The sequence below is a fragment of the Rhinolophus hipposideros genome (genome assembly GCF_964194185.1).
Source record: "Rhinolophus hipposideros genome assembly, chromosome: 1".
NCBI lineage: Eukaryota > Metazoa > Chordata > Mammalia > Chiroptera > Rhinolophidae > Rhinolophus > Rhinolophus hipposideros.
Genome location: NC_138047.1, coordinates 59,407,910 through 59,423,418, shown reverse-complemented (window position 1 = coordinate 59,423,418; position 15,509 = coordinate 59,407,910). Strand labels below are relative to the sequence as shown.

General features: G+C 39.3%; 1 protein-coding gene across 7 annotated transcripts in view; it reads left to right on the top strand.

Moving 5' to 3' along the window:
• RASGEF1B (RasGEF domain family member 1B) overlaps window positions 1–15,509 on the top strand; it is a 522,412-nt gene that overhangs the window by 470,157 nt on the left and 36,746 nt on the right. The window contains exon 1 of one of the 7 annotated variants that reach the window (XM_081056601.1): window positions 9,868–10,024. The exons of 3 other annotated variants lie outside the window; for them this stretch is intronic. The gene's annotated coding sequence lies outside the window, so the exon portion shown is untranslated. Of the gene's footprint in view, window positions 1–9,867; window positions 10,025–10,077; window positions 10,474–10,562; window positions 10,699–10,963; window positions 11,067–15,509 lie in introns of those variants that run through there. 3 more of the 7 variants (XM_081056604.1, XM_081056602.1, XM_081056603.1) reach the window with 3 other exon arrangements.

Sequence of the window (15,509 nt, the reverse complement as noted above, 5' to 3'; positions counted from 1 at the left end):
CCAATTAAGAGGCCAAGAGAACTGAGGCCTCAGGCTGAGAATAAAGGTACCATGATCAGAGATGAGAAGGTCATAAGGGGGAACTGTATAGGGCAGGTGAGAAACTTCTTGATGGAAATGGTGAATTTGTTAGACCTCTGCCTTCTTTTAATTAGTAACACCACAACCCACTGTTGGAGGCCAGTCATGAAGCTGAAGGCTTAACACTGAGATGAATTTCTCCTCCACTTAGGTAGCAGAGCACCTAACATCTGATGAGCTGATGTGTGGGCACAGAGCAATGGAACGGGCTTCAAAAATCTTGCTTGGAGCCGGTAGATACAGATTGTCTCAGAATAGCTGTAGCCTAAAGCTTACATACGGGTATTCCATGGCCCATAGGATCTACAACTCCATCTGTTTTTATGGACAGGCTGGTTGAGAAAATGTGAATAGTTCAGGGAAAGTGAGTTTGGGGAGCTACATAGTAGGTCAAAAGGTAGCAATATTTTCACTCTTTTACTTATTCCGTGGCTCTTAAGCACCTCCTAAATACCAACTATTGTTGTGGGCATTGGAGTTACATGCTCAAGTGTACTTTCATTCTAATTATTCTGTTAGAATTTTTATTCTAAATATAATTCTAATCATGAATACATAACTGGATAGATAATATAATTTTTGAGAGTGATAAGGTCTTCTTGAAGTGCCTCTTCATTCTTACTAATTACCTTCATCTAACCTCTCCTGGCAGTATTCATAACTGACTCCTCATCCTTCAGAGCTTCCTTTATGAGAAACCTTCCTTGCCCCCCAAAGCAGGGCCCCACAGCTGTCCTCAGTCCCAGTGATGATCACTCTGTAATGACTGGTTGTTTATTTGTTCCCTTATTTAATCTGTCTGGCCCACCTGAATGGTAGTCCCATGATAGCAGGAACCTTGTCTGTTTTGTTCTCACCGAGTTTCCAATGCCTTTTCTCGGGCCTGGCACACAGTAGATTCTCAGTAAATATCTGTGGAATTAGGGTGGCAAATTATCTCAGTTTGTCTGGAACTGAAGGTTTGCCCAAGACATAGGGTTTTCAGTGCTAAAACCAGGATAGTGTGGGGCAAATTGGGATGGTTGGTACCCTCTATGGAGGCATATCCACTGGATAAGAAATTAGTCCCAGAAATAGACTTTCCATCATAACAGTTAAACCTCAAGTCTCATTATACAAACCCAGTGCAGAGGTATCACTATACCACAGTACACTTAGTTGTAGCCGCTGCCTATAGCACAGGCCAAGCCTTGGGGAAAAGTGAACGCAGATCCCTATGGACTCTTGTAAGCATCATAATCACTATAGTCATGCAGGCACTGCACTTCAGGGAAAGAATATGCCAAGAATCACAAAATCAGTGGGGTTGGGTCAAGTCTATCACTTCTGGGCCTCCTCAAGACTCTTGGCTGGCTGCTAAGGTATCCAGATGGAACTGGTCTAAAAACTTACAATTAAAACAATCTTAATATGAAGTAGCATTTGACAACTAAATGACACCTCTGAAATCATGTAATCCAGTCCATGTATTTTACAGTTGAAGAATCTAAGAATCTGAGATGTTAACTTCTCCAACGGAGAGCCAAGTTTTGCAGGATCCTCCCGGTTTTGTTCCTACACTGACCAGAGTCCCTTTGAAATGTTGGCCAACTGCTCTTGTCCTAGAGTCCCTTCCATTGTTTGCTCCCAACAGGCTATCTGTTTTGCATTTCCTCCCTCTTTTCATGTGCTCTGGAACGAGTTCTGTGAGACTTTTTGCAAATGACTTATTTCAATATATGGGTTGCTTCTTTCTAAAATAACTCTCCTTTAACAGGTTTAAACAATCCTTCTTTCTTGAAGTGTGGGTTGATTACTCCGAGATTTGGAGTGAAAAATTTTCATCACTGTGTAGTTTGCAGATCTTAAAAGAGAAGGCAAGAAAGAAGAAAACCTAACAACTGTAAAAATTCATGAAGCCTAATAAGTACCTTGCTTGTCAGATGAGATGTTCCTGGAGTTTATGTCACTGATATACCTTAAAAGATTGGTTCTGGCAATGTACATGAGGTTTTTTTTCTCACCAATGGAAAGACACGGACCCAAATTCACATTAATATGTGTGCCATTAGTCTTAATGCAAGAGCAGTGGTAAGGCTAATCAAAATTGCACCTGTTTAGAGATATTTTCAAAACAGTATATTCTAGTTCAACTATTTTGGGGAAAATATACAGCTTGTTAGTATTTTGGGAGGTAGAAAGTTTGGGTTCACAACTGCCTTTTGTAAGAGCTGGTGGTTGACTTTTAACTTGAGAAGGCAGGACATTTTAAAAAGAGTTCGATATGCATTGTTTTCTTTTTTTTTTTTTAAGAACAAAACAAAACAAAATTTAAGCCATACGTTTTATGTACCTGGAGAACTTTATCCAGGGTGACACCTTTTATTTTACTCTTTGTTATGAATTTCTTGCGATGAGAGGTGTTAAGTTCATACCTTTGTAGAAAAGCTTTGTTCTTGCTTAAGCCTATTTCTTTACATACTTTTTTCTTAGGAGAAAAATCTTTCTAAAAATCATCGAGTAATATTCTGGGCCAGAAAATTTCTCTTTTTTTTTCTTCCAACTCTTTCCAAACTCTACTTCTACAAGCAAAAGCCATGTCCTTCCACCCTACCTGCTCATCCAAACACATCTTGAAACACACACCTTGAATCTCTTGACAGAGAGAAGTAAACGGATCATTCCACTAACAGGGAAACACTTTATCCATGTATCCAGCCTCCATTTTCACTTAGTTCTTGATCACTCTACAGAGACAGCTAGTTATAGACAATTATGTGAATAATTATAGATTCTACAATTATTACCCGTGTTTCCAGGCCCTAGAAACATTAACCATATGCTAGTGGTGTTAGTCTGTGGGAGATTTGACTGCAAAGCAGGTTTCAGTCAAGAATCAAAATTCTTTTGTTTCTTAATTCACAATACACATCACCGTCTGAGAGGGGATACACACAATCAAATCAAAAAGCAAGAGAGGGCCTCATTTTCATAAACTATGTGAGATACATGACATTGTTTCATAACCTTTTCACATATTATAATTTTGTATAGTGGTACTAAATAAAATTCTCTGTACTTTTGATTGACAGTTATACTTTATAAATGAGCAGAAAAAGGTAAAACAATAACTTTAGCAGTATATATTGCCTTAAAATGTAAGCTTTAAAATATAGTTTAAGATTATGTATATGAAAATATCCACTTTTGATTATAAATTTCTTTTGTTTTTTTAAAGAAATTTACAAAATAAAAAGTATAAACTGCTGTGTATCCACCATGCACAAATGGTAATAATGAACATTTGTCACATCTACTTTATGTCTCTCTTATGAAAAAAATCAAATTGAAGTTCCCTTTGTCTTCCATCTTCAGTCTCACCTCCACCCCTTCACAGAGACTGTCATTCTCTCTAATTTGCTAGAGAAATACAGTTAAGCTATATAATTACTCCATTTGTTTTTGTGCAGAAAATATATTTAGCATTATGTTTTCCATAACAATATCTTTCTAAATACATTGTACAGATATTCTGGTTTTGCTATGAAAATGATTTCCTTTTGTCAAAATGTATGTTTGGACATTTTACAAAATTAAACTTCCCAGAATCATCCAGAAATCACAATACTCTAATATTTTTTTAATGATATAATCTTATGAAAATCAATTATTTTATTATATGAAAGAGAAAATACCTTAGGGATATGTCTTTTTGATGACAATGGTAAATGCTTACTAGAGAAGCTTTTTTGATCAACACAATTTCTTGAATATACTTTATGAATTCTGATTAATAGTCTAGACCATATTACTTTAATGATAAAGCAACCAAGAGTCTACTATTTTACTATCTTAAATATTAAATAAGATAAATATTATCTTATTAGCAATATTTAGAGGATTCTAATAAAAGGCAGTAGCAACATCTATAGAATTCTTTATCATTTTATCAAGAGGTATTTAATAGAAAATATTTGTCACCAGTACTTGAAAACACATTGTACTTCTATGTCAAAGTAGCTCCATAGATTTCACCCCTGCAGAAATAATTAGGAAGTAAAATCATGCAGTGTTTGAAGTCTTGGGCTTATCATCCTGGGCTTATCATCCTTTGACTCCTGTACCTTTGTGATTATCTTGTTGGATGGCCTTGAAGAGAGATCATTTAATCTCGCTAGGAATCAATTTCCTCATCTCAAAAATGCCTTTAAAAAAAATGGCTTGGCTGGTGGCATTGGGGACATTAAAAGAGATGATCATTATTATTTCTTCTAGCTTTAAAAGTTTATTATTCTATTATTCATTTTACCCCTTCTCCCTTCCCATTCAATGTTCTAGGACATATATTGGTAGTTAGTCAAAACTAAGGGGATCTTCTAGCAAAATAATCAGACAACATTAAAGGCTATAAGAATTTGAAACAGAAAAGCCTTTTCTTAATTCATTATTATAAGATCAACTCATTCACAAGGAACCAGACAAAAACTGCTATAAAGAGACATTAGAAATAGAGAAATATATTTATCATTCACTATAAAGATTTTATAGAATAAAGAATATTTATCTAAATATACTTATGTTAAACACAGTTGAATTTCTACTCAAAACGGTGATAATATCAAATGATGCATGTTTAAGGTTATGAAATATTTCTTTGTCAGTGAAGAAAAACTAAGTCACTGTGCTTTATGTAATCAATGAAGATGATGAGATGATCTCATGACTCTGTGGTCAGGCCAACTTATATTTAATTTTTCAATATCAGTATCCTTCCCGAGGATATTATATATAATTACTCTGTAAGAATAAATAAGAATTGACAAGTTAACAAAATAATAAGGCTTACAAAGGTAAAATAATACATTTGCCTTTGAACAGCTCTTGTCTACTTTAAATGAAGATATAGTGATTTTTTTACATCTTCTTAGAGGACTTTGAAAACCTGCTATATCTGTTGTGGAATTTTCCATGCAATTGTTACATTCTTTTGTACAACTTTAAGGTCTGGGAGATAAAATGTGACAGTGATAAAGGATCACATGGACATGTGGAAGAGACTTCCTTGAAGTTATCTTTTCTAGTCAATACCCTTCTATTTAGCAGTATTTTCTTAACAAATTTAAATGAATGGCTATTTATGATATTTTTAGTGATCCCAGGAAAGGAAAACATATGCCTCTGTCATGACCACTGTTAGAACTGACTGACCCTCACAGATCCAACGTTCTCCCTACATGAGGTAATGGATGTGCATACTATAACAAATGTTGGGAATACTATAGAGACGACCATTTCAAGGCTGACCCTATACCATTGTGTTTCATCACAAAAATTCCTTCTAAGCATCAGGGTCCATTTTATAGTTACGAAAGGATTGATGTGACACGGTAGGGACTCAGGATCTTGAATATCTACATCATCATGTCCTGCCTTCATCGTCCTTCTCTCAGGTTCCAGGGAAATGTATGTACAGAGGTCAATACTAAACACATACATGCTTTTTATTACTATAAAATTCCAACGTGGCACCCTTGTAAACCAGGTTGGCCCATGAGCACAATTCCTTTTACTAGGCCAGAAGCAGGAGGAGGGCATGAAACCAAAGCACGCCAAGCAACCTCCTTCCCCCTGTCACTCTAGGCCCTCAGATGATGAGGAAATGAAAGCCAAGGGAAAGCACACTAAAAAGCAAGGGGAAGACACTGGGTTTTCTGTAAGGTCTGTTCTCTGTGCATGGGACGGAGGTGGGAGAAGAATAGTAGTACTTTCTTCCTCTTCCTTTAATTCTATTCTCTGTGCAATAGCAATTGTTTTATTTTTGCTTTATATCAAATAGGTACTTTGGTATCTGTGGCATACTCTAGGTGTTATAGGTTTTTGTTTACTGCTTAACTGTTTTTAAAAAATTGGGTTTGTGTGTTCCAGAGAAGCTGATTAGATCCTCTGATCTAATGGACAAGATGCTACAGGACAATTTAAACAGCTGCAAAAGCATATTAATATACCTTGCTTACTAACTTGGTAAATGATTTCTCTCAACAATTTATTCTTCATGTTTTTGCTTTATAAAATACTCATAATCTTTTATCAACGTAAGAGTGGAAATATGCATCATACTTATCAAAAATGGGCTTGTCTTCCTTGGCTTGGAAAGTGAGAAAAGTCTTAGGCTTTGGTCTAGATTGACTGTTGATAAGTAATACAACCAATTCCTTTGTTTTTACTTATAAACTGGGCTAAGATTCCATATCCTTGGAGTGTTCATCTCCATATTCCAGACTGATATTGAGAAAATAAATAAAAGAGAAAATATGGAAGTGTTTTAGAGAGTAGCTTGACCATTTCACAAGATCCTTTAAGATTTAGAGAGGTATCTCCATGCTGAAAAAGGCTGCTACTCCACTTCAGACACCTTCAATGATTTTCTTACGCTGAATCTGTGATCCATTCCTATACTTTTCCCTCTTAGGTCCTATCTGGTGTTCTGGAGTCTCATTTGCCTTTCAGATGACAAGCTTTAAACATTTGAAAGCAGTTATGCTTTATGAGATTTCCATTTAAGGTTCAAGTGTTTTAAGAAAAACATAAATCACAAATAACGACATTAAACTTATGTCTGAGACAAATAATAAACATTGCTTTGTAATGAAAACAACTGGCCTCTAATTAAATTATACATATGTACTAGTTTTAACAGCAATATCTTAGACATGTAAAGCAAATCAAATTAATGGTAGAGGGATTTTTCAGGCATTATTTCATAAATCTTACAGTAATTAAAGCCTTTTTATAAAGTGGCAAGATGGGTGTATTGGAATCAGAGAGATATGGGTTTAATTCATGGCTTTTCCAGCTAAATGGCTTTGGCAAGTTATTTACCTTCCTAAGCCTCATTCCTTTGTCTCAGAAATGGAGAGAATAGCACCTATATCTCAAGATATTCTTGAAGATAAAAATGTAAGTAAAAAATATAACACATATGTGGTGAAATACTCAACAGGGAGTAAAAGGAATGAATAACGCCAACATACGTCAACATGGGTAGATGATCCAAACGAAAAGCAAGAGGGAAACTAGTGATAGAATGAGACGGATTGCACAGTAACATTTTGGTAAATACACTCATGTGGTACTCACACTAAATGATACCATCATTGTTTATGAAAAGTGGATAGAAAAACTCATACTATGTACTGTGTGAATGAGTAAGTGCCATTGGCATGGTGAAAACTGGGGTTTTAGATGGGAAATGAAGGGGACTGAAATAAAAGGAAGAGTAATGGACATGGATCAGTCATGACACTTGCTCTAGTTTTGCGCACCTGAGGTCCAAGAGAAAAGGAGAAGAATGACAACGTTTAGCACAAAGCCTGCCATGTAGCAGAAGCTCAATACAGGTAGCTATTTTTGTCAGATCCTACTCAGTAGGGCTTTATTTACATCAAGTTGACTAGTGTTATTGAGCTTACCAACATTTACAGAGATAAGACTTGAGGTGATGGAGTCAAAAGGCCAGAAAGAAACTATGAGACATAAAGAATATCTTTTCATGATAGAAAGTAATTGATACATAAACATAACAGCTATTATTTATTGAGCGCCTACCATGTGCTAGGCATTAATTAATTATTTTAACCAACATATGTTTATTGAGTGCTTATAATGTGTGAGACACTGTTGTAGACATTGGAAATACAGCAGGAAAACAACTGCAATGTCAACAAATCTGGCTCTTATGGAGCTTATATCCTAGTGAGGGGAGAGAGGTAATAATGAGTAAAAAAGACAGCATGTTAAAGGGTGGTAAGCCCTATGGAGGAAACAACAACAACAAAACAAGGAAGGATGATATGGCGTGGGGGGGTCACTGCAATTTTCAATAGGGAGGCCAGGGAAGGCTTCTGTGAGGGACATTGTTCCAAACCCATGTTATGTAGTATCTCTCTTACTCTTCTCAACACCTTGGGAAGAAGTTGCTTCTATAAATCATGATGGCTATTTTCAGATGAGTACACTGGGGCCCGGAGTCTTTTAGTACCATTTCTAAGGTTTGATTGTTGGCTAAGCGATAAGGATAGAATTAGGGTTTGGATCACCTAGCTCCAGAGCTGTCCCCTTAACATATCACCTCTCAGGTAGGAAGCTGGAAGGGGCTCTGGGGGATCCACCAGAATGGGGAGCAGGAATGTGATTTGGTAAAGCATTGAACAATATTTTCATAGTATCCATTTTATAATTTGAGAAACTAAAATAAACATGTTTTATTTTGTGGGGGGAAAAAACTTCAGAAAATCAAACTGGGCAAAATCTTCCGGGTTGGTGGGTGTATCCAGCGGTTACAAAAGGATATGTCAACTATTTCCCATTTAGAAATCCTGATTTAGTTCAACCCTATTAATTTATTGCTGCAGGACCAGGAATCGAGATTGTAAATGACTTGCCCAACTTACTATAGCTTGTTTGTTACAGAACCAGGATGGAAAACTGAGCGTGAAAGACCAACCAGTAAACCACAATAGCTGGGCTGGACTGCCCAAGCCTCTGCTTTACTCTGCAAGGCTGACCCCAGCTAACCTCTCTTGGCTATATGACTTTTCCTTTAAACTAGAGAGGTGCAGATGGGTGAAAGTGAATTACTGAGTCAGGGAGACCCACCTGCAGAAGAGAAGGAGGGAGTATAATTAAAGGAAGAGAAGTGAGAGGAGGCACAGAATGAGAAAATGAGGGTAGGAATCTGCTAAGAATAGGCAAGGTGAACTTCAAGATGACTATTTCCACCCAAAGTAGGAGGAGGGCGGGAGAGAAGATGGAGCAGGGACAAAAAAGATTTCTGTATCGCAGTGATACTATTTACAGTCCTATAAGACAGGTATGCATAGTGTTGTTTTATATATAGGAACACTGAAGCTCAGAAAAGCTACTTGACTTACTTAAGGTCACATAGTGGGCAAGAGAGAGTCTCCCGATGTTTTCAGCTTTTTTGTTTTGTTGAGTCTCTTTCTTCCCTTATTTGTTTCCATTGTTTCTTCCCTCCAGCCTCCTTTTATTTGTACAAGGTGAACTATTGAGATTTTCACCTTTTTTTCTAAAATAGTTATCAAGTATCCAGTGATAGAGTATGTAGTTACCAGCCTTTACTGAGGACTTGGCCTCCCCTCTTTGCCTCCAGAATCATGCTTCACAGCACAGGTTCCAATCTTTTGTGGAAACTGGAACAGCCGCAATTTTACATTTTGTTTGGGTGACCATTCGCTTACCGTTTGTCCTCCACTAGACTGTGAGCTTCGTAACGGCAGGGACCAGACTACTTTTGCCCGAAGTGTGCCCCCAGCGTTTTGCACAAAGCCTTGCACTCCGTAAATAATCGCTGAGCAAACGTCCTCGTGATTGATCTCAGCTGTCTTCTGAAAGTTACATGGACAGTGAGCCTTAGCTCATAGTTATGTTAATAGCTACTGTATAACGAGTTAGGCCGGTATTTACAGGGAGTGAACACAGGTAAATGAACACACATATGTACACACACACGACTGCACAAACAGCCCCGGGCAGGTGCACTCAGAAGGAAACCCACGCTGTCGGAGCGAGCCCAGTCAGCGCTGGTAAACACCGCCGCGCTGGGCTCCGCCGGCCTCCGCAGCGTGGGAGGGAACCCGGGTGACCGCGCTGCAGGAGTCGGTTCCCGGGCACGGGAGGCGGTAGCGGGGGTGGGCGGTGAGCTGCGCCGTGATTGGTCCGCGCTTGTGGCTGGGCGGGGCTGCGGCGGGAGGCGGGCACCCGGAGCCAAGGGGGTGTGCGCCCGGCTTGGGCGGTAGTTTCAGTATAAACAAGGAGCCCGACTGGTTTCTTGTCTGGGATTTTTCATCCCTTCTCCCAGCGCGCGTTGGCTCCGTGTCGTTTGGTTGCATTTGTGGGCGCGCGCGGCAAACAGCTAGGAAAAGGAGGACCTGGGGTCCATCTGCAGGTGGGTTGTTCCCTGGCCAGGCTGTTTTCCCTGGAAGAACGGAGCCGGGCAGCGGGAACGAGCGATCGTGCTGCGCGCTGCGCTCCCCGCCAGCCGGGCTCTCGGACTGCGCTCCACTGCCGGGGGCGCCCGGGGCGGCGGGAGAGCCTGGGGCGGGCGAGCGAGCTCTCACTGGCGCAAAACGCCCGGCCAAAGCCAGGGACCTACGGGGCCCCTCTGTCCCTCCACCGAGGACGCCAGGGGCTGCCCCGGGCGCAGACCCCGTGCCAACAGGTGCGGGGCCCAGCCTCTGGGGCCGGGCCGGGGACAGGTTTGGGTTTTGCCTTGCTTCTGTCGCTCGGATCCCGCAGCCAGGCTTTCTGCTTCGAGATCTTGGTAGTTTTTGAAGATTTGTCTGAGCTCTTATCGCGTCCATCCGTTCTGTATCCTCTTCTCCTGTGCACAGCTAGGTTGGTCCCTTCTTCTTCTTGGCTAGTTTTCGTGTGTGTGTGTGTGGGGGGGGAATTGTTTACTTTTTAATGTCGGAGCCATTATCTAGGGTCCGACTCTTACGAAGGGACAAGGGAACAGAAGCCATGTGCTTGCGACCAAAGAGGTGATATTCTTTCACCGTTCCCCCACCCCCGAGTCGAACTTGGGACACAGCGAGTCGCCTTGCTCTGGCCTGAACTCAGGTGAGTCGCTGCGTGGGACCTGGCTAGGCGATAATAACGTGAACTGCGGGTACCTGGGAGCCTCGCGGGCACCTAGCGTGAGAGCCTCCTCTTTCCAGGGCAACGGTGGGAACAACTCCGGTGCTGGAAGAAGAGCAAAGGGCGAAACGGAGGTGGGGAGGCGGGTTGGCGTGTGTGTGTGTGTGTGTGTGTGTGTGCGCGCGCGCGTGTGTGTGTGTGTGTACCTCTTGACTATTGCTTCCCACCTTACCCCAACCAAATCGACGCAGTTCAGGCGAGAGCAACGTAGCTAAGTCCTCTGACAGTGCAGACGGTGGCACAAGTATGGTAAATGGAAGGAGGAGATCTCTAGGGAGCCACTTTCTTGGGTGAATATAGACATGTCTGTCATCGCTGATTAATTCGATTAATTGATGCGTACAGTGTGTAGAGATGAATATACACGCAAATTTGTGTCTGTGTGTTTGGGTCGAGCGTGTCTCCAAGGAGACTTTCGTCAGCAGTACCATGTGAGGGTCATCACAAACTGCTGGTTTTCGTAGGTCTATATTTAGCCCTGGCTGATCTCTAATGGCAGAAGCAGGGTCTCTGAACTGGGTGTATAAAAGGGGAAGAGTCCAGGGATCAGAGTTTTGCACTCTTGAATAATGTCTGGTACAGTCAGACTCAGATGGGGTGAATAATTATTCTTTCCTCTCAAAAAACAGTAGCTAGAGCTTGGCATGTGATGGCTGTGTCTCAATTTAAAACATAGTTGGACCGTGGTGAGACGCCTATGCTAAGAAACAGGGAGGTTACAATTAATCAGAGTATATACCTGATGGGAGATTTGGGAGGAAAATAGCACGTCTGATCAAGTTTACAGCAAATGTGGAGTTGATGTCTCAAAAGAAATAATAAAAATAAACCTTGTCTGCCGAGATTTTAATAGAAGAAGAAGAAAAAAAAAGAGTGGCAGCTTGTTAGACCCTATCATTAATGGGTGTTTCTTTTGGGGGGGGGGGACGGGGCGGGACAATGGTTGAGCAATTGAGGACCCAGGGCACTTTTGACAAAAATCAGGGTTCATAATTTTTTGTGTTATATTGTGCTTTTCAGCAGATTTTATGGCAAAGATGAGAAGATCAGCTACTGATTAGCAAGTTTTTTCTTGTTATTCTTCTACATTTCTGTCAATCCTTTTGTTTTCCTAGAGGTGGCAACATTTCTAGCTATTAAGCATACTGGCTTTCCAGTAGGACTTTCCAATTGTTTATGGAGTGTTAAATTCTTACAATTTATTTCTCCCATGTGCATTTAAAGTCTTGCTGCATTTTATGTGCACCTTTAGACAGCTAATCTGATACTACCACACCTGATAGCTGAGGAGCATACTGTCTTTTGGAATAGAAAATCACCAGAAAGAGTTTACATTTGTCTTTTTTCCCCCAGCTTAACATTGAATTTATTCTTAGGTATATATTTCCAAATATATCTAAATATTTATCATTTATCATAATAATATTTCTTATATTATTACTAACGTATATTTCTAACATTTTTATATTTTTATTTTATTACTAATAATATTTCTTATTTCTAACATTATTATTATTTCTTACATTGTTGCTAACGTTACATTCTTATGGTCTAAAATTAACTACTGGCTAATAAACCACAATAGGCCAAAAAATTAACTTAGTAACACCTATCTAGGAAAAAGAGAAATGGTTAGATAATTGAAGAGGAGAGCTGGGTGACTGTCAGTACTAGGCAAGGTAACTCATGTCTCACAGGAAGTGTTGAGATCAACTGTATCTATCTCTAAAGGTGACCTGGAAGAACTGGACTTTGGAGGAGCATTTGGGTGACCCCAAAGAAATTATCACCTTGGACAGGCATTGGGGAAAGGAGGGTGTTTTTGCTAACCTGGGAGAAAAATCTGGAATCCCTGTAGCAGGAATTGAGAATCTTGATTCTGGTACCACAAATAATAAATAGAAAGGCCATTCTAACATTTTGTGAGATTTTAAAGAGACAAATTATACTGTTGAAAATACTGCTTCAGATTTATGGGATTTTTGTTGTTAGTGATTGAATTCAGATGTTGCCGCCCCCCGCAGCCCCGCCATCACTTTTCAAGAACCACTGTTGTCCTTTTTTGGTTCTGCAATGAAATCTACAAAAATTCTATCTGTGCAACCTTTGGTTATTCTAAAATGACAGGTATTGTAGCCTCGTGCGGGGGGCAGATTTCTGCCTTCAGAATATAGAGACTAAGGTTCTAGCCGATCTGGCGCCTAGCAAGTCACTTAGTCTCTCCTTATACCTTCAGTATCTGTAAAATCCGATGGAGTGTTTACGTAGGTGATTTTTGAGTCTCTCTTAGCTCTGGGGTAACTGATTTATTTTGCTGTATTATCACGTCATGCATTTGTACCCTATATTAGCAGTGGAAGAATGAAGGATAAAGTGATCTGTTCATTCAGCTAGTTAGATGTTCAGCTACTTTCTGTGCATGCAAATGAGGAAAGGAGAATTTCTTTTTATTGATGAAAATTATGTAGAGTTAATATTTTTTTTGAACTGCTTTTTGCTTTTGTTTTTTCTCCTGCAAGTGTATTTAAAAATGCTAATTATTAAGAAGGTTGAGTCAGGAAATTTTTTTGACCTGTTAAGTCAATGTTACTATTTACTACATTTTTAACCAGTCTTTCCACCAGTCCTGTTTTCTTAAGTTTATATGTTTACTATTTAATTTCAAGGTGTGTCTGTATCTGGGAAATCATTCAACTGATGGAAATTTTATTTGGAAACTGGTATTAAAATTAGTTTAACACAGGCAAAGGGCAAATAAGCCTTGCAAGAAAGGAAGAGACTTTCCTGTGTAGACTACCAGTATTTTTCTGTTTATCTAAAAGAGAAGAATGGAGGTGGAGGCATAAATGTAGTTTCTCAAGAACTTGAAGCCAAAATATAAAATTATCCCAGTAACCATGTTTTATAGTAAAATGCAAATAGAAAATTCTACTTGTTTACTAAATGTCCTCACTAAGTATCAGGTCATTTTCCTGTGAGATGAATTGCGTTTAGAAAAATACACCCTTTTAGTAACGGATTCTCCCCATAGGATATTTTATAATTTGGCTTGAGCTCTATCACATGTAAATGATTCAGCTACTTCTTTGTTGTTCACTATGAGAGCCAATAGCCACATGGGGATATTTAAACTTAAGTTTAATTAGACAAAATTAAAAATTTAGTTTCTCAGTTGCAGTAGCCACATTTAAAGTGCTCAATAACCACACGTGGCTAACAGCTACTGTATTGGACATTGCCAAAGAGGAACATTTGCAATAACCCAGCAAGTTCTTTTTGACAGCACTTAATTAGATAATGATGATTTTGATTATCTGGAAGATCACTTCTATTCCTCTGGGAAAAATGAAATAATTAAATCTCATCATAGACGGGCATCTAAGACATAAGGAAATAAGAGTCTTAACTGGTTTTATCAGCCAGAGTTGTTTTCAACTGTATGGAATGAGAAATGCCAGTTTCCTAAGTTCGATAATATACCAAAATCACAAACAGTAATCACTCAGTTTTTTCCCCCCAGAACTCCAGTTGTCCTTTTGCTTTATAAAGTAGCACTGACTTATTGCTGGAAAGCACCAGCCTTTTCAAAGATGAGGCACATGAGGCCATCTACTGTTAAACTCAGGAACTGCATGAAAGTTGTAGACAATTAAAAACAGTTGATGCATAAAGAATGTCGAAATGTTCTGTGATCAGTTCCCCCACATTAAAGATTTATCTCATAGAGAAGTTTTTGATGACTGTTCAAGTCCATTGAGAGTTGTCATGTAGTGAAATGTTGTTTCGTGTTTTAATAAACTGCTAGGAAGGTATCCCCAAGACAAAAGATGGCACATGTTAGCTTTGTTTTTCTTCCAGGGAAACCAAAGATAGATTAGTAAACAAGTTTTTGAAGTAGCATCTAGGACAATCAAGCAAAATGCAAATTCATGTTTTTCATATGGAACACTATAGAACACATCAGAAAGTAATACCACCATTTCATTGTTGTCGAGAGAAATATGACCTTCTTTCCTCAAAAATACTGATTTTTATCCCCCCCAACTGTGAAATCTACTAAGCATTTGGGACTTAGTTCCAAAGAATGTACTTATCTGGGAGTTGCTTACTTTTTGTTCAAATGCCAAAGAAGTGAGTTGATTCTGAGCTGTCGGCACTGTATGTTTGCACTCTCAACACAATACCTCTTTTTTTCCATGGAGGTTAGCAGAGGTGTAGCATTTCTACAGTTTCCAGAGCTGCTGCTAGAAATACCTGCTTTTAGGACTTCCCTTCTCTGAGGAAAGAAATGAGAAGATAATCTTTTAGACATTTTCAAGCTCAAGATAAGCCATATTTTAGATAGTGTCAGAAACTTGACTTTCACCCTGACTCAAATCCATAGTTAGATACACTCTGTTAACATGCAGTCAATACTTGTGTTCTAAGATCCAGCGTTACCAATGCGATACCAGCTGCTGTAAAGCTGAAACATATAAACTCTCTCATTCAGGTCTCTGGGACCTGAAAGGAAAATAGGAAGAGAATGCATGTCACCGACGTGCAAAGTTCCTTTGGAATCCAGATAGATATTGGGGAAACCAGGATAGTAAATTAAGCCTGTCCTCACTAAAGGAACATGCTTTCAAAGTTCAGCTGTGGTAGGGAAGCCATTCTCCACCTCAGTGGGTTGTTTGTTTTTCATTGGGACATACGTATAGCATTTGAACAGAAGCTAAAAGACAGTGATACAT